This window comes from Podarcis raffonei, chromosome 18, assembly GCF_027172205.1.
Source record: "Podarcis raffonei isolate rPodRaf1 chromosome 18, rPodRaf1.pri, whole genome shotgun sequence".
NCBI classification, from domain to species: Eukaryota; Metazoa; Chordata; class Lepidosauria; order Squamata; family Lacertidae; genus Podarcis; species Podarcis raffonei.
The window spans coordinates 13,289,776-13,309,728 of record NC_070619.1 but is presented as its reverse complement, the minus strand read 5'-3'; the positions used below and the strand labels follow the sequence as shown (position 1 = coordinate 13,309,728).

General features: G+C 43.1%; 1 long non-coding RNA gene across 3 annotated transcripts; it reads left to right on the top strand.

The window, feature by feature from the left end:
* Nucleotides 1-2,033: 2,033 nt before the first annotated feature.
* On the top strand, nucleotides 2,034-15,527 carry LOC128405885 (uncharacterized). Of its 3 annotated transcripts, none has more exons than XR_008328370.1 (3): nucleotides 2,034-2,191; nucleotides 3,761-3,900; nucleotides 15,426-15,527. It is a non-coding gene; the product is annotated as an uncharacterized LOC128405885 (long non-coding RNA). The 3 variants fall into 3 exon arrangements; XR_008328368.1 differs by lacking the exon at nucleotides 15,426-15,527 and adding an exon at nucleotides 4,991-5,115 and having other exon boundaries at nucleotides 2,036-2,191; XR_008328369.1 differs by lacking the exon at nucleotides 15,426-15,527 and adding an exon at nucleotides 8,156-8,259 and having other exon boundaries at nucleotides 2,037-2,191.
* The last annotated feature ends 4,426 nt before the right edge of the window (nucleotides 15,528-19,953 follow it).

Genomic DNA, 19,953 nt, shown 5'->3' with positions numbered 1-19,953 from the left:
AGTTTTCAATACATTAAAGGCGGCCAGAGGGGGAAAGCAAAGGAGATCTTATTTTATATAAAGAATTATGATTCTTATCACAGCAAGTTCCTCTGGAGTTGCTTCTCCCCCCAATTCAAATAAATAAAAATACTATAGTGTTAATGCTTAGGGAGGAAGAGGGCATGTCCCACTTGGGTGGGTGTAATTTATAATAATAATAATAATAATAATTTAACATTTAATGGTAATAATGAATTACTCTTTCTCAGCCACCAACAGAATATTTTTTAAAAAATGATAAAACGTAATATACTACAAACTTCCCTCGCCCTTTTATAATAACAATAATAATAAAATTAATGATAAAAATAATGTATTACTCTTTCCCAGCCACCAACAGAAAATTTAAAAAAGATAAAACGTCATATATTACAAACTTCCCTCACCTTTTTATAATAATAAGAATAATAATTTAAAAAATAATGATAATAATAATGTATTACTATTTCCAGCCACCGACAGAAAATTTAAAAAGCGATAAAACACAATATAATACAAACTTCCCTCACCTTTTTACAATAAAAACCATTATAATAATGCTAACAATTTAAAAATGAAGGATAATCCTCATTTATTCCCCAACAGAATACTAAAAAATTCGACAAAGCGTAATATATTACAAACTTCCCTCAGGTTTTCTAATAATAATAATAATAATAATAATTTAAAAATAAATTGTGATAATTCTTTATTATTATTTCCCGCCCGCTCACAACAGAAGACAGTCTTAGAACCACGACCAAACTCACGCGCTTCCTTCGAGAAAATGGCGAGAGAAACGCTGAGGAGAAGAAGCGCCACGCGGCCGGCCACGCCCATGATGCCACCTGGGATTGGCCGAAAGGCCGACCTATCGCCCCCGAGTTTACTGCTGCTGCGGCTGGGGGCGCGTGCGTGGAGCGAGGGGGTTCCTGGAGCGGCCATTTTGGACGAGGGCAAAAGGACTGGAAACAGGGTGTAAGAAAGGGCAGAAGACGCGCCACCGCCACCATGATGGTGAAGGGCCGTCGGCGGCGATAGGTGGGCCTTTGGGCCAATCCCAGGCCGGGCGGTGGGCGGGGCCAGCCCTTTCCCGCTTTTTCTCCTCCCAGCTGCTTCTCAGCTAATTCTCCTCAGATGTTTCCCACGCCCGGGACGCCGAGGCTGTTTTGGCGCGTTTTTATTACAATAAAGGATTATTAGCAGTACTTTTTAAATTATTTTTATTTTTATTATTAGAAAAGCCTTGGTGAAGTTTGCAAGTACGTTTTGTCGCGTTTTTAATATTCTGTTGGGAGTGGCTGGAGAAGGGGAATAAATGAGGATTATCCTTCATTTTTCACTTCTTATTATTATACTGGTTATTCTTATAAAATTTATAAAAGATTGTAGTATATTATGTTTTATCGTGTTTTTAAATACTCTGTTGCTGGCTGGGAAAGAGTAATAAACTATTATTATCATTAAATGTTAAATTATTATTATTATTATAAATCACACCCACCCAAGTGGGACATGGCCTCTTCCCCCCTAAGCATTAACAGTATAGTATTTTTATTCCAACTGGGGCAGGGAAGCTCCCCTTGGCTACAGCAACTCCAGAGGAACTAAATCATTATTTACTATTTATGTAAAATAAAGTGCAGATCTCCATTGCTTTCCCCCTCAGGCCGCCCTTAATGTATTGGAAACTGTACCTGAACAATGTATTGTGCAGATGAAGCACTGCTTGAAGCAGTTGTTTTGTAACAGCTAATTCCTCAAGATCCCAATTCCTCCACTTTTTATTAAATGCAGTTTCCTTGTGGTTCCTTCGCAGATTCCTGCCTTGCAGCGGGTGGGACTGGATGACCCTTGGGGTCCCTTCCAGCTAAATGCACATGATTCTGGGGAAAGTGCTTCAGAAAGAAGAAACGGGGGAAAGCACATTTCTTCCCGTTAGTCGTCTGCTGGCTCCTTTCCCACTTGATTCTTTCACTGAAATCTGGGCAGGAAATATTATATGTCTGCTTTGACGTGGACCCCTCTTTCCCTTCTTGTGAAAATAATTGACATTATTGATATTTCTTAGGTCTGAATTCCTGCTCTGAAAAGGGGGAGGAGGAGGAAGAAACTTCGCCTGATGAAGGGAGAAGAGCAGGTGGAGGAAAACTCAGCTGCAGGCATAAAGGTAAAAGGGAAAAAATAGAAATAGAAATTGACATCTAACACTTAAGAACATTTTTAAACAACACCACTCCTGATATATCACACCGACCCCCCCCCTAACCAGCACAGTACAGTAAAAATACAGTAAAATATTGTTATTTATTTGATTGGGGTAGGGCAAAACCTTCTGGCTATATGCTGAATTCCTGCTCTGAAAAGGAGGAAGAGGAAACTTCACCGGATGAAGGGAGAAGAGGTGGCGGAAAAGTCATGAAGGTAAAAGGGGAAAAATAGAAATTAACATCTAACACTTAAGAACATTTTTAAACCACCCCAGTCCTGATATATCGCACCGACCCCCCTAACCAGCACAGTACAGTACTGTAAAAATACAGTAAAGTATTTTTATTTATTTGATGGGGTAGGGCAGCACCTCCTGGCTTCTCCCATGTTGGTGAGGTTTGTCTCCTTTTCCTTTTCTTGTTAGGCCATCTAAAGGTGACAAAGCAATGGGTTGGAAACCTAATTTCTTCAGATGAACCATTGCTTTAACCAGTACCATATTTTTTGCTCCATACTCGTGTAAGCAGCTCCTCTCCCACTTTCCTGCTTCAAAGCGGAGGGAATCTGGTGCAGTTGCGAGCGGAGGATCCATGGCTCCGCTTCCTTCCCTCCTCCATGGTTGCTTTGAAACTGTGCAGGGGGGAAAGAGGGCAGGATATAGATGCCGGGCAGGACGACACAACCACCCTTGGACCACTGGAAAGTCCACCGCAGCCTCCCCAGATTTCCTCTGAGACGGCCAGGCTAATCTCGATGGCCAGAAGAGCTGGAAACTGGCAGGGGCTGTTGATTTAAAGATGAAAACATGCGCACACGTGAAAGACATCCTCCCAGGTTCCTGGACACAACCCCCGCTTGAGATTCACACAGGTTCCATGGATGGCATTGGCAGCTGGAGGAGCAGCCTGGGGAAAGAGCAAGTCCTGGTTTCCAGCTGAAGATCAGCTCTTTTGTGGTGGCCTCAAACAACCCTTTGACTGCATGGGGAATTCCCCCTCCCTTAATTCAGGATGTGCCTGCCCTTTTCCCTTAGCTGTAAAAGCACCTTCAAGAGAGTAATGGGAGGTGACACAGTCGTCTTCCAGATGTGCAAAGAACCACCCTCGCCACACTAAACGGGACAGCAAGCCTCACACAGATCTGTAGCATAAATGGGAACCTGGGAAGCTGCCTTATATGGAGTCGGACCCACTACTCCATCTAGCTTAGTAATGTCAACACTGACTGGCAGCAGTTTGCCAGAGTTTCAGGCCTGGAGAAGCGGGGATTGAGCGTGTGGTGTTCTGCAGGCAAAGCCACTGAGGTTACAGCTATTCCCTTTAAAAACAAACTAAGATTGTAGTCCCATCTGCCTCTTCTCCAACGTAAATCGGAGCCAGGGCACACAATATCAGTTTGGGGCATCTAAAACTATGAAAATGGGCTTAGAGATCTTGAGTTTCTGACTGCTCAGCCGCATACTTCATCAAATGTGGATGCCAAACAAATGAACTTTGTGGTTAACCCTGAAGCCTGTCTCTTTCTCTAGAACGCGCCTGATGGGCGTTTGCGCTGCCTCCCTTGGTTCTCCCGGCCTGATGAGTTTTGGGGCTTGACTGGTCCTGGAGTATTGCAGTTGCTCTGGCCATTTCTCCGGCTCATCCTTGAAACAGCCTGGAGAGAACTCCTGTAAGTCCCACTTCCTCTGGCAGTAGTAATGACCACACAGGGGCGCTGTTTATTTTCCTATTGAGGTCTATTCCAGTATTGGCAACACGAGGTCACTGATTATTTTCCTATTGAAGTCTATTCCAGTAAAGGCCACACGAGGGCACTGTTTATTTTCCTATTGAAGTCTATTCCAGTAATGGCCACACGAGGGCACTGTTTATTTTACTATTGAAGTATATTCCAGTATTGGCCACACGAGGGCACTGTTTATTTTCCTATTGTTGTTGTTTAGTCGTTTAGTCGTGTCCGACTCTTCACAAGCTTCACAATCTGTCCTTCCAGTGAGCACTCAGGGCTGATTTCCTTCAGAATGGAGAGGTTTGATCTTCTTGCAGTCGATGGGACTCTCAAGAGTCTCCTCCAGCACCAGAATTCAAAAGCATCAATTCTTTGGCGATCAGCCTTCTTGATGGTCCAGCTCTCACTTCACATCACTACTGGGAAAACCATGGCTTTAACTATACGGACCTTTGTTGGCAAGGTGATGTCTCTACTTCTCAATATGCTGTCTAGGCCTGTCATTGCCCTTCTCCCAAGAAGCAGGCGTCTTTTAATTTCGTGACTGCTGTCACCATCTGCAGTGATCATGGAGCCCAAGAAAATAAAATCTCTCACTGCCTCCATTTCTTCCCCTTCTATTTGCCAGGAGGTGATGGGACCAGTGACCACGATCTTCGTTTTTTTTAATGTTGAGCTTCAGACCCTATTTTGCGCTCTCCTCTTTCACCATCATTAAAAGGTTCTTTAATTCCTCCTCAATTTCTGCCATCAAGGTTGTGTCATCTGCATATCTGAGGTTGTTGATATTTCTTCCGGCAATCTTAATTTCGGCTAGGGATTCATCCAGCCCAGCCTTTCGCATGATGAATTCTGCATATAAGTTAAATAAGCAGGGAGACAAAATACAGCCTTGTCGTACTCCTTTTCCAATTTTGAACCAATCAGTTGTTCCATATCCAGTTCTAACTGTAGCTTCTTGTCCCACATAGAGATTTCTCAGGAGACAGATGAGGTGATCAGGCACTCACATTTCTTTAAGAACTTGCAGGTTTGAATTCCTGCTCTGAAAAGGAGGAGGAGGAGGAAGAAACTTCGCCTGATGAAGGGAGAAGAGGAGGTGGAGGAAAACTCAGCTGCAGACATGGAGGTAAAGGGGGAAAAAGAGAAATATACACATAACACTTAAGAACATTTTTAAACAACCCCACTCCTGATATATCACACCGACCCCCCCTAACCAGCACAGTACAGTTAAAATACAGTAAAGTGTTTTTATTTATTTGAATGGGGTAGGGCAGCTCCTCCTAGCTTCCCCCATGTTGGTGAGGTTTGTCTCCTTTCTCCTCTTCTTGTTAGGCTATCTAAAGGGGACAAAGCAATGTGTTGAAAACTTAAATTTCTTCCGATGAACCATTGATTTAACCAGATAATTGATTCTTGCACCTATCGATTTATCCACATAATCCAAGCGGAGATGAATTAGCATCCCAAAAGGGTACACTAGCAAGTACACTAGCACACAAATGATAATATTTGAATTCACTGGGCATTCAAATACTTGAGGCAGGGAGCTGGCTGATTCGTCTAATGGAGCATACAAAACACTTTGGATCTAGAAGACCCCAGCCTTAATGGCAACCCTCCATTGCTTTCTGTTTTGCCGGGAGGTATAAATGTTGCTAGCAGATGAGCAGTCACCCCAAGAACTTCAGGCAGCAAAAGGAGATGGCCAGGGGGGCTTCATGGCGGAACTGAACTGGCAGCTGCAGGAGAAGGGTGGATCCCTCATGGATGACCCTTGGGGTCCCTTCCCGATATAGACTCAGAAAGAGAAAGAGCATTTCTTGAAGTGAGTTGTGGTTGTCGGCATGCAGAGGGGAGCAAGACCCAGCAGGATCGTATCCTTCCGGCCGTCCTGCTGTGAAGACCCACCTGCCTCTGCTCCGACATAAATCAGCAACCCAGGCTTAAAAGCCAGGACATATAAGCCGAGCTAACAGCGCACACAGAGTGGCATGAGGCTTGTGGAACCATGGATTTATTAATCAAACTATGGATTTATTAATCATAAATCAGGACAAAAAACATGTCATCATACTATGGTTGTGATGATAAAAGGAGGTGAAGCTCATTTGTATGCTTCAGAATCCAAATGAGATAAATTAAAAGTTTCAAAGGGGAAATAATTTTAGAGCCATATTCAAATTCCTGCGTGGAAATAACTTACACCTAAAAATTATCATGAATTCTATACCAGTACTGGCCACAGGAGGGCACTGTTTATTTTCCTATTGAGGTCTATTTCAGTACTGGCCACAGGAGGGCACTGTTTATTTTCCTATTGAGGTCTATTCCAGTAATGGCCACACGAGGGCGCTGTTTATTTTCCAATCCATGTCTAACCCTAACCAGGCCCCTCAGGCACTGTTGGGACACCTCCCAGAAGGGATTTTTGGGGGGGGTCCCTCCAGCCTTCCCTCTCCGCAGGGACCACAAGAGGCATCTAGTCTGACCCCTGAAATGCAGAGAGGGAACCCCAGAGGCATCTAGTCTGACCCCTGAAATGCAGAAATCTAGTCTAGGCTCCGCTGCCCTCAACCAACACGGCGCCGCCGCTGCCTCTTCCGCCCTTTCTTTCCCCTCCCTCTTTCCAGTCCCCTTGCCCTTGTCCAAAATGGATGCCCTAGCAACTCCCTCCATCAATCCAATCTTGGCCACGATAGGTGGGCCTTTGGGCCAATCCCAGGTCGGGCAGTGGGCGGGGCCAGCCGTTTCCCGCTTTTTCTCCTCCCAGCTGTTTCTCAGCTGCTTCTCCTCAGATGTTTCCCGCGCCCTTTGGGCGCCTTTTTCATGCTGGGAAACAGCAATAAATTCTTATTAGCATTTCATTTTAAATCATGGTGATGATGATGATGATTAGAAAAGGAGGCAAAGTTTGTAATATAGTATGTTTTGTCGCGTTTTTAATATTCTGTGGGGAGCGGCTAGGAAAGGAGAATAAATGAGGCTTATCCTTCATTTTTCAATTCCTATCATTATTATTATAATGGTTATTCTGATAAAAGGGTGAGGGAAGTTTGTCGCATATGATGTTTTATCATTTTTTAAATATTCTGTTGGTGGCTGGGGAAAAAGCAGTACATTATTATTATCATTCAATGTTAAATTATTATTATAATTATTATAAACCCCACCCACCCAAGTGGGACATGGCCTAAACAGCATAGTATTTTTATTTATTCGAACTGTATCTTGGAAACTGTATCTGAAACAATGTATTTGTTGCAGAAATGACAGACGGGTAATTCAGATCCTTTCCACTTGACAGCTGTAAAAATCATATCAAATCCCCTCCTTTGCCACTTTCCTCCATTTCAAAGCTCTTTTCCCCTCAAAAAGGGACTCCAGGAAGGGATTGTTGGCCAAGGAAAGCCTTATTATTATTATTATTATTATTATCCCACCCCCAAACTTGCCAACAATTATCATGCTTATTCTTATAAAAGGGTGAGGGAAGTTTGGAGTATATGACGTTCTATCATTTTTAAAAAATATCCTGAGGTGGCTGGGAAAGAGTAATAAATTATGAGTATCATTAAATGTTAAATTATTATTGTTATTATTATTCACACCCACCCAAGTGGGACATGGCCTCTTCCCCCCTAAGCCTTAACAGTATAGTATTTTTATTTATTTGAATTGGGGGGAGAGGCAACTCCAGAGGAACTGGCTGTGATAATAGTCATTTATTCTTTATATAAAATAAAGTGCAGATCTCCATTGCTTTCCCTCTCAGGCCGCCTTTAATGTATTGAAAACTGTACCTGAACAGTGTATTGTTCAGATGAAGCACTGCTTGGTTTTGAAACCAGCTAATTCCTCAAGATCCCAATTCCTCCACTTATTCTTATTCTTATTCTTATTAAATGAACCCTTGTGGTTACTTCGCAGATTCCTGCCTTGCAGCGGGTTGGACTGGATGACCCTTGGGGTCCCTTCCAGCTAAATGCACCATTATATGATTCTGGGGAAAGTGCTTCAGAAAAAGGAAACGGGGAGAAAAACACATTTCTTCCAGTTAGTCGTATGCTGGCTCCTTTCCGACTTGATTCTTTCTTCCACTGCAATCTGGGCTTGAAATATTCTAGATCTGCTTTGACATGGACCTCTTTCCCTTCTTGTGAAAATAATTGACATTATTGATATTTCTTAGGTTTGAATTCCTGCTCTGAAAAGGAGGAGGAGGAGGAGGAGGAAGAAACTTCGCCTGATGAAGGGAGAAGAGGAGGTGGAGGAAAACTCAGCTGCAGACATGAAGGTAAAGGGGGGAAAATAGAAATATACACATAACACTTAAGAACATATTTAAACAACCCCACTCCTGATATATCACACCGACCCCCCCCCAACCAGCACAGTACAGTTAAAATACAGTAAAGTGTTTTTATTTATTTGAATGGGGTAGGGCAGCTCCTCCTAGCTTCCCCCATGTTGGTGAGGTTTGTCTCCTTTCTCCTCTTCTTGTTAGGCTATCTAAAGGGGACAAAGCAATGTGTTGAAAACTTAAATTTCTTCCGATGAACAATTGCTTTAACCAGATAATTGATTCTTGCACCTATCGATTTATCCACATAATCCAAGCGGAGATGAATTAGCATCCCAAAAGGGTACACTAGCAAGTACACTAGCACACAAATGATAATATTTGAATTCACTGGGCATTCAAATACTTGAGGCAGGGAGCTGGCTGATTTGTCTAATGGAGCATACAAAACACTTTGGACCTAGAAGACCCCAGCCTTAATGGCAACCCTCCATTGCTTTCTGTTTTGCCGGGAGGTATAAATGTTGCTAGCAGATGAGCAGTCACCCCAAGAACTTCAGGCAGCAAAAGGAGATGGCCAGGGGGGCTTCATGGCGGAACTGAACTGGCAGCTGCAGGAGAAGGGTGGATCCCTCATGGATGACCCTTGGGGTCCCTTCCCGATATAGACTCAGAAAGAGAAAGAGCATTTCTTGAAGTGAGTTGTGGTTGTCGGCATGCAGAGGGGAGCAAGACCCAGCAGGATCGTATCCTTCCGGCCGTCCTGCTGTGAAGACCCACCTGCCTCTGCTCCGACATAAATCAGCAACCCAGGCTTAAAAGCCAGGACATATAAGCCGAGCTAACAGCGCACACAGAGTGGCATGAGGCTTGTGGAACCATGGATTTATTAATCAAACTATGGATTTATTAATCATAAATCAGGACAAAAAACATGTCATCATACTATGGTTGTGATGATAAAAGGAGGTGAAGCTCATTTGTATGCTTCAGAATCCAAATGAGATAAATTAAAAGTTTCAAAGGGGAAATAATTTTAGAGCCATATTCAAATTCCTGCGTGGAAATAACTTACACCTAGAAATTACCATGAATTCTATACCAGTACTGGCCACAGGAGGGCACTGTTTATTTTCCTATTGAGGGCTATTCCAGTAATGGCCACACGGGGTCACTGTTTATTTTCCAATCCATGTCTAACCCTAACCAGGCCCCTCAGGCACTGTTGGGACACCTCCCAGAAGGGATTTTTCGGGGGGGTCCCTCCAGCCTTCCCTCTCCGCAGGGACCACAAGAGGTATCTAGTCTGACCCCTGAAATCCAGAGAGGGAACACCAGAGGCATATAGACTGACCCCTGAAATGCAGAGAGGGAACCCCAGAGGCATCTAGTCTGACCCCTGAAATGCAGAAATCTAGTCTAGGCCCCGCTGCCCTCAACCAACACGGCGCCGCCGCTGCCTCTTCCTCCCTTTCTTTCCCCTCCCTCTTTCCAGTCCCCTTGCCCTTGTCCAAAATGGATGCCCTAGCAACTCCCTCCATCAATCCAATCTTGGCCACGATAGGTGGGCCTTTGGGCCAATCCCAGGTCGGGCAGTGGGCGGGGCCAGCCGTTTCCCGCTTTTTCTCCTCCCAGCTGTTTCTCAGCTGCTTCTCCTCAGATGTTTCCCGCGCCCTTTGGGCGCCTTTTTCATGCTGGGAAACAGCAATAAATTATTATTAGCATTTCATTTTAAATCATGATGATGATGATGATGATGATTAGAAAAGGAGGCAAAGTTTGTAATATAGTATGTTTTGTTGCGTTTTTAATATTCTGTGGGGAGCGGCTGGGAAAGGAGAATAAATGAGGCTTATCCTTCATTTTTCAATTCCTATCATTATTATTATAATGGTTATTCTGATAAAAGGGTGAGGGAAGTTTGTCACATATGATGTTTTATCATTTTTTAAATATTCTGTTGGTGGCTGGGGAAAAAGCAGTACATTATTATTATCATTCAATGTTAAATTATTATTATAATTATTATAAACCCCACCCACCCAAGTGGGACATGGCCTAAACAGCATAGTATTTTTATTTATTCGAACTGTATCTTGGAAACTGGATCTGAAACAAGGTATTTGTTGCAGAAATTACACACTACATGTTACAAAGCGGATGCCTGAATGTATCCTTTCCACTTGACAGCTCCGGGAAGTGAAAAATAAATATAAAAATAAGATAATATCCCCTCCTTTGCCACTTTCCTCCATTGCAAAGCTCTTTTCCCCTCAAAAAGGGACTCCAGGAAGGGATTGTTGGCCAAGGAAAGCCTTATTATTATTATTATTATTATCCCACCCCCAAACTTGCCAACAATTATCATGCTTATTCTTATAAAAGGGTGAGGGAAGTTTGGAGTATATGACGTTCTATCATTTTTAAAAAATATGCTGTTGGGGGCTGGGGAATAAATTATTATGATTATCATTAAATTTTAAACTATTATTATTATTCACACCCACCCAAGTGAGACATGGCCTCTTCCCCCCTAAGCCTTAACAGTATAGTATTTTTATTTATTTGAATTGGGGGGAGAAGCAACTCCAGAGGAACTGGCTGTGAAAATAATAATCATTTATTCTTTATAGAAAATAAAGTGCAGATCTCCATTGCTTTCCCCCTCAGGCCACCCTTAATGTCTTGAAAACTGGACCTGAACAGTGTATTGTTCAGATGAAGCACTGCTTGGTTTTGAAACCAGCTAATTCCTCAAGATCCCAATTCCTCCACTTTTTATTAAATGCAGTTTCCTTGTGGTTCCTTCGCAGATTCCTGCCTTGCAGCGGGTGGGACTGGATGACCCTTGGGGTCCCTTCCAGCTAGATGCATAATAATAGTAATAATAATAATAATAATAATAATAACAACAACAACAACTTATATGATTCTTGGGAAAGGGCTTCAGAAAGAAGAAACGGGGGGAAAAAAACATTTCTTCCAGTTAGTCGTAGTTAGTCCCTTCCCGATATAGACTCAGAAAGAGAAAGAGCATTTCTTGAAGTGAGTTGTGGTTGTCGGCATGCAGAGGGGAGCAAGACCCAGCAGGATCGTATCCTTCCGGCCGTCCTGCTGTGAAGACCCACCTGCCTCTGCTCCGACATAAATCAGCAACCCAGGCTTAAAAGCCAGGACATATAAGCCGAGCTAACAGCGCACACAGAGTGGCATGAGGCTTGTGGAACCATGGATTTATTAATCAAACTATGGATTTATTAATCATAAATCAGGACAAAAAACATGTCATCATACTATGGTTGTGATGATAAAAGGAGGTGAAGCTCATTTGTATGCTTCAGAATCCAAATGAGATAAATTAAAAGTTTCAAAGGGGAAATAATTTTAGAGCCATATTCAAATTCCTGCGTGGAAATAACTTACACCTAGAAATTACCATGAATTCTATACCAGTACTGGCCACAGGAGGGCACTGTTTATTTTCCTATTGAGGTCTATTTCAGTACTGGCCACAGGAGGGCGCTGTTTATTTTCCTATTGAGTCTATTCCAGTAATGGCCACACGGGGTCACTGTTTATTTTCCAATAGATGTCTTTTCCAGCCTACTAAGTCTAAGGCAAATATATTGGGAATAGGGAGAAAGACCCCTGAAATGCAGAGATGGGACCCCCATAGGCATCTAGACTGACCCCTGAAATCCAGAGATGGGACCCCAGAGGCATCTAGACTGACCCCTGAAATGCAGAGATGGGACCCCCATAGGCATCTAGACTGACCCCTGAAATGCAGAGATGGGACCCCCAGAGGTATCTAATCTGACCCCTGAAATGCAGATAGGGAACCCCAGAGGCATCTAGACTGACCCCTGAAATAATAATAATAATAATAATAATAATAATAATAATAATAATAATAAATTTTATTTATATCCCGCCCTCCCCAGCCGAAGCCGGGCTTAGGGCGGCTAACAATAAAACAGTACAAAAGTACAACACAAACAACACTCTAAAATCATTCATTATAAAATCAATTAAATTCAAGCCACTGGCCACCATTGGGCCAGAGCTCCGCGAAGATTGCCGAGGGAGGGAGTCAGGCTGTGCCCTAGCCAAAGGCCTGGCGGAACAGCTCTGTCTTGCAGGCCCTGCGGAAAGATGTCAAGTCCCGCAGGGCCCTAGTCTCTTGTGACAGAGTGTTCCACCAGGTCGGAGCCACAGCCGAAAAAGCCCTGGCTCTAGTTGAGGCCAGCCTAACTTCTCTGTGGCCTGGGACCTTCAAGATGTTTTTATTTGAAGACCGTAAGTTTCTCTGTGGGGCATACCAGGAGAGGCTGTCCCGTAGGTACGAGGGTCCTAGGCCGTATAGGGCTTTAAAGGTTAAAACCAGCACCTTCAACCTGATCCTGTACTCCACCGGGAGCCAGTGCAGTTGATATAGCACCGGATGAATGTGATCTCGCAGCGAAGACCCCGTAAGGAGTCTCGCTGCAGCAATGCAGATGGGACCCCAGAGGCGTCCAGTCAAGGGATAGTTTGGGGGGCAGAAACGGGATCAAGGATGGATTTTTTACATTTGATTTCCAAAATGAGGTTTTGAGAAATTTCCAAAATGAGGTTTCTTGAGCCATCGAGAAACTCTTGGCAAACTGATAGGAATGGTTTAAGTCATGTGGTCGAGCCAATGTCTATATTTATTATGTGTGTGGTTATCTATATATATATGTGTTTAATATATATTTATACATTTATATTTATATTTATATTTATATATATGTATATATTATATCCTCCCTTCCTCCCAGGCAGCTTTGAGAAATTTAGGATGGGGAAATCATTACAAAACTAGTAACGATTCTTCAAATTGAAGCATCCTCCTCGTCATCATCATCATTCTTATTAATAGCACGCATTCCCAGCAAACCCAGACAGGGACTCCCGGCAGCTTATGGTTCCAGGCACCCCCAACCTGCGGCCCTCCAGATGTTTTGGGACTACAACTCCCATGATCCCTAGCAAATAGGACCAGCGGTCAGGGATGATGGGAATTGTAGTCCAAAACATCTGGAGGGCTGCAGGTTGGGGGTGCCTGGATAAAATGACAGGATATATAATTATATAATAATAATAACAACAATAATAATATTATAATATAATATATAATAATATCAATGGTCCATGGGGTCACGAAGAGTCGGACACGACTAAACAACAACAATGTCTATTCCAGTACTGGCCACAGGAGGGCACTGTTTATTTTCCTATTTATGTCTATTCCAGTAATGGCCACACGGGGTCACTGTTTATTTTCCAATCCATGTCTAACCCTAACCAGGCCCCTCAGGCACTGTTGGGACACCTCCCAGAAGGGATTTTTCGGGGGGGGGGGGTCCCTCCAGCCTTCCCTCTCCGCAGGGACCACAAGAGGCATCTAGTCTGACCCCTGAAATGCAGAAATCTAGTCTAGGCCCCGCTGCCCTCAACCAACACGGCGCCGCCGCTGCCTCTTCCGCCCTTTCTTTCCCCTCCCTCTTTCCAGTCCCCTTGCCCTTGTCCAAAATGGATGCCCTAGCAACTCCCTCCATCAATCCAATCTTGGCCACGATAGGTGGGCCTTTGGGCCAATCCCAGGTCGGGCAGTGGGCGGGGCCAGGCGTTTCCCGCTTTTTCTCCTCCCAGCTGTTTCTCAGCTGCTTCTCCTCAGATGTTTCCCGCGCCCTTTGGGCGCCTTTTTCATGCTGGGAAACAGCAATAAATTATTATTAGCATTTCATTTTAAATCATGATGATGATGATGATGATGATGATTAGAAAAGGAGGCAAAGTTTGTAATATAGTATGTTTTGTCGCGTTTTTAATATTCTGTGGGGAGCGGCTGAGAAAGGAGAATAAATGAGGCTTATCCTTCATTTTTCAATTCCTATCATTATTATTATAATGGTTATTCTGATAAAAGGGTGAGGGAAGTTTATCGCATATGATGTTTTATCATTTTTTAAATATTCTGTTGGTGGCTGGGGAAAAAGCAGTACATTATTATTATTATCATTCAATGTTAAATTATTATTATAATTATTATAAACCCCACCCACCCAAGTGGGACATGGCCTAAACAGCATAGTATTTTTATTTATTCGAACTGTATCTTGGAAACTGGATCTGAAACAATGTATTTGTTGCAGAAATTACACACTACATGTTACAAAGCGGATGCCTGAATGTATCCTTTCCACTTGACAGCTCCGGGAAGTGAAAAATAAATATAAAAATAAGATAATATCCCCTCCTTTGCCACTTTCCTCCATTGCAAAGCTCTTTTCCCCTCAAAAAGGGACTCCAGGAAGGGATTGTTGGCCAAGGAAAGCCTTATTATTATTATTATTATCCCACCCCCAAACTTGCCAACAATTATCATGCTTATTCTTATAAAAGGGTGAGGGAAGTTTGGAGTATATGACGTTCTATCATTTTTTAAAAATATGCTGTTGGGGGCTGGGGAATAAATCATTATGATTATCATTAAATTTTAAACTATTATTATTATTCACACCCACCCAAGTGAGACATGGCCTCTTCCCCCCTAAGCCTTAACAGTATAGTATTTTTATTTATTTGAATTGGGGGGAGAAGCAACTCCAGAGGAACTGGCTGTGAAAATAATAATCATTTATTCTTTATAGAAAATAAAGTGCAGGTCTCCATTGCTTTCCCCCTCAGGCCGCCCTTAATGTCTTGAAAACTGGACCTGAACAGTGTATTGTTCAGATGAAGCACTGCTTGGTTTTGAAACCAGCTAATTCCTCAAGATCCCAATTCCTCCACTTTTTATTAAATGCAGTTTCCTTGTGGTTCCTTCGCAGATTCCTGCCTTGCAGCGGGAGGGACTGGATGACCCTTGGGGTCCCTTCCAGCTAGATGCATAATAATAGTAATAATAATAATAACAACAACAACAACAACAACTTATATGATTCTTGGGAAAGGGCTTCAGAAAGAAGAAACGGGGGGAAAAACACATTTCTTCCAGTTAGTCGTATGCTGGCTCCTTTCCGACTTGATTCTTTCTTCCACTGCAATCTGGGCTTGAAATATTCTAGATCTGCTTTGACATGGACCTCTTTCCCTTCTTGTGAAAATAATTGACATTATTGATATTTCTTAGGTTTGAATTCCTGCTCTGAAAAGGAGGAGGAGGAGGAGGAGGAGGAAGAAACTTCGCCTGATGAAGGGAGAAGAGGAGGTGGAGGAAAACTCAGCTGCAGACATGAAGGTAAAGGGGGGAAAATAGAAATATACACATAACACTTAAGAACATTTTTAAACAACCCCACTCCTGATATATCACACCGACCCCCCCCTAACCAGCACAGTACAGTTAAAATACAGTAAAGTGTTTTTATTTATTTGAATGGGGTAGGGCAGCTCCTCCTAGCTTCCCCCATGTTGGTGAGGTTTGTCTCCTTTCTCCTCTTCTTGTTAGGCTATCTAAAGGGGACAAAGCAATGTGTTGAAAACTTAAATTTCTTCCGATGAACCATTGCTTTAACCAGATAATTGATTCTTGCACCTATCGATTTATCCACATAATCCAAGCGGAGATGAATTAGCATCCCAAAAGGGTACACTAGCAAGTACACTAGCACACAAATGATAATATTTGAATTCACTGGGCATTCAAATACTTGAGGCAGGGAGCTGGCTGATTTCTCTAATGGAGCATACAAAACACTTTGGACCTAGAAGACCCCAGCCTTAATGGCAACCCTCCATTGCTTTCTGTTTTGCCGGGAGGTATAAATGTTGCTAGCAGATGAGCAGTCACCCCAAGAACTTCAGGCAGCAAAAGGAGATGGCCAGGGGGGCTTCATGGCGCAGCTGAACTGGCAGCTGCAGGAGAAGGGTGGATCCCTCATGGATGACCCTTGGGGTCCCTTCCCGATATAGACTCAGAAAGAGAAAGAGCATTTCTTGAAGTGAGTTGTGGTTGTCGGCATGCAGAGGGGAGCAAGACCCAGCAGGATCGTATCCTTCCGGCCGTCCTGCTGTGAAGACCCACCTGCCTCTGCTCCGACATAAATCAGCAACCCAGGCTTAAAAGCCAGGACATATAAGCCGAGCTAACAGCGCACACAGAGTGGCATGAGGCTTGTGGAACCATGGATTTATTAATCAAACTATGGATTTATTAATCATAAATCAGGACAAAAAACATGTCATCATACTATGGTTGTGATGATAAAAGGAGGTGAAGCTCATTTGTATGCTTCAGAATCCAAATGAGATAAATTAAAAGTTTCAAAGGGGAAATAATTTTAGAGCCATATTCAAATTCCTGCGTGGAAATAACTTACACCTAGAAATTATCATGAATTCTATACCAGTAATGGCCACACGAGGGCACTGTTTATTTTCCTATTGAAGTGTATTCCAGTACTGGCCACAGGAGGGCACTGTTTATTTTCCTATTGAGTCTATTCCAGTAATGGCCACACGGGGTCACTGTTTATTTTCCAATAGATGTCTTTTCCAGCCTACTAAGTCTAAGGCAAATATATTGGGAATAGGGAGAAAGACCCCTGAAATGCAGAGATGGGACCCCCATAGGCATCTAGACTGACCCCTGAAATCCAGAGATGGGACCCCAGAGGCATCTAGACTGACCCCTGAAATGCAGAGATGGGACCCCCATAGGCATCTAGACTGACCCCTGAAATGCAGAGATGGGACCCCCAGAGGTATCTAATCTGACCCCTGAAATGCAGATAGGGAACCCCAGAGGCATCTAGACTGACCCCTGAAATAATAATAATAATAATAATAATAATAATAATAATAATAATAATAAATTTTATTTATATCCCGCCCTCCCCAGCCGAAGCCGGGCTTAGGGCGGCTAACAATAAAACAGTACAAAAGTACAACACAAACAACACTCTAAAATCATTCATTATAAAATCAATTAAATTCAAGCCACTGGCCACCATTGGGCCAGAGCTCCGCGAAGATTGCCGAGGGAGGGAGTCAGGCTGTGCCCTAGCCAAAGGCCTGGCGGAACAGCTCTGTCTTGCAGGCCCTGCGGAAAGATGTCAAGTCCCGCAGGGCCCTAGTCTCTTGTGACAGAGTGTTCCACCAGGTCGGAGCCACAGCCGAAAAAGCCCTGGCTCTAGTTGAGGCCAGCCTAACTTCTCTGTGGCCTGGGACCTTCAAGATGTTTTTATTTGAAGACCGTAAGTTTCTCTGTGGGGCATACCAGGAGAGGCTGTCCCGTAGGTACGAGGGTCCTAGGCCGTATAGGGCTTTAAAGGTTAAAACCAGCACCTTCAACCTGATCCTGTACTCCACCGGGAGCCAGTGCAGTTGATATAGCACCGGATGAATGTGATCTCGCAGCGAAGACCCCGTAAGGAGTCTCGCTGCAGCAATGCAGATGGGACCCCAGAGGCGTCCAGTCAAGGGATAGTTTGGGGGGCAGAAACGGGATCAAGGATGGATTTTTTACATTTGATTTCCAAAATGAGGTTTTGAGAAATTTCCAAAATGAGGTTTCTTGAGCCATCGAGAAATTCTTGGCAAACTGATAGGAATGGTTTAAGTCATGTGGTCGAGCCAATGTCTATATTTATTATGTGTGTGGTTATCTATATATATATGTGTTTAATATATATTTATACATTTATATTTATATTTATATTTATATATATGTATATATTATATCCTCCCTTCCTCCCAGGCAGCTTTGAGAAATTTAGGATGGGGAAATCATTACAAAACTAGTAACGATTCTTCAAATTGAAGCATCCTCCTCGTCATCATCATCATTCTTATTAATAGCACGCATTCCCAGCAAACCCAGACAGGGACTCCCGGCAGCTTATGGTTCCAGGCACCCCCAACCTGCGGCCCTCCAGATGTTTTGGGACTACAACTCCCATGATCCCTAGCAAATAGGACCAGCGGTCAGGGATGATGGGAATTGTAGTCCAAAACATCTGGAGGGCTGCAGGTTGGGGGTGCCTGGATAAAATGACAGGATATATAATTATATAATAATAACAACAATAATAATATTATAATATAATATATAATAATATCAATGGTCCATGGGGTCACGAAGAGTCGGACACGACTAAACAACAACAATGTCTATTCCAGTCCTGGCCACAGGAGGGCACTGTTTATTTTCCTATTTATGTCTATTCCAGTAATGGCCACACGGGGTCACTGTTTATTTTCCAATCCATGTCTAACCCTAACCAGGCCCCTCAGGCACTGTTGGGACACCTCCCAGAAGGGATTTTTCGGGGGGGTCCCTCCAGCCTTCCCTCTCCGCAGGGACCACAAGAGGCATCTAGTCTGACCCCTGAAATGCAGAAATCTAGTCTAGGCCCCGCTGCCCTCAACCAACACGGCGCCGCCGCTGCCTCTTCCGCCCTTTCTTTCCCCTCCCTCTTTCCAGTCCCCTTGCCCTTGTCCAAAATGGATGCCCTAGCAACTCCCTCCATCAATCCAATCTTGGCCACGATAGGTGGGCCTTTGGGCCAATCCCAGGTCGGGCAGTGGGCGGGGCCAGCCGTTTCCCGCTTTTTCTCCTCCCAGCTGTTTCTCAGCTGCTTCTCCTCAGATGTTTCCCGCGCCCTTTGGGCGCCTTTTTCATGCTGGGAAACAGCAATAAATTCTTATTAGCATTTCATCTTAAATCATGATGATGATGATGATGATTAGAAAAGGAGGCAAAGTTTGTAATATAGTATGTTTTGTCGCGTTTTTAATATTCTGTGGGGAGCGGCTGAGAAAGGAGAATAAATGAGGCTTATCCTTCATTTTTCAATTCCTATCATTATTATTATAATGGTTATTCTGATAAAAGGGTGAGGGAAGTTTGTCGCATATGATGTTTTATCATTTTTTAAATATTCTGTTGGTGGCTGGGGAAAAAGCAGTACATTATTATTATTATCATTCAATGTTAAATTATTATTATAATTATTATAAACCCCACCCACCCAAGTGGGACATGGCCTAAACAGCATAGTATTTTTATTTATTCGAACTGTATCTTGGAAACTGGATCTGAAACAAGGTATTTGTTGCAGAAATTACACACTACATGTTACAAAGCGGATGCCTGAATGTATCCTTTCCACTTGACAGCTCCGGGAAGTGAAAAATAAATATAAAAATAAGATAATATCCCCTGCTTTGCCACTTTCCTCCATTGCAAAGCTCTTTTCCCCTCAAAAAGGGACTCCAGGAAGGGATTGTTGGCCAAGGAAAGCCTTATTATTATTATTATTATTATTATTATTATTATCCCACCCCCAAACTTGCCAACAATTATCATGCTTATTCTTATAAAAGGGTGAGGGAAGTTTGGAGTATATGACGTTCTATCATTTTTTAAAAATATGCTGTTGGGGGCTGGGGAATAAATCATTATGATTATCATTAAATTTTAAACTATTATTATTATTCACACCCACCCAAGTGAGACATGGCCTCTTCCCCCCTAAGCCTTAACAGTATAGTATTTTTATTTATTTGAATTGGGGGGAGAAGCAACTCCAGAGGAACTGGCTGTGAAAATAATAATCATTTATTCTTTATAGAAAATAAAGTGCAGATCTCCATTGCTTTCCCCCTCAGGCCGCCCTTAATGTCTTGAAAACTGGACCTGAACAGTGTATTGTTCA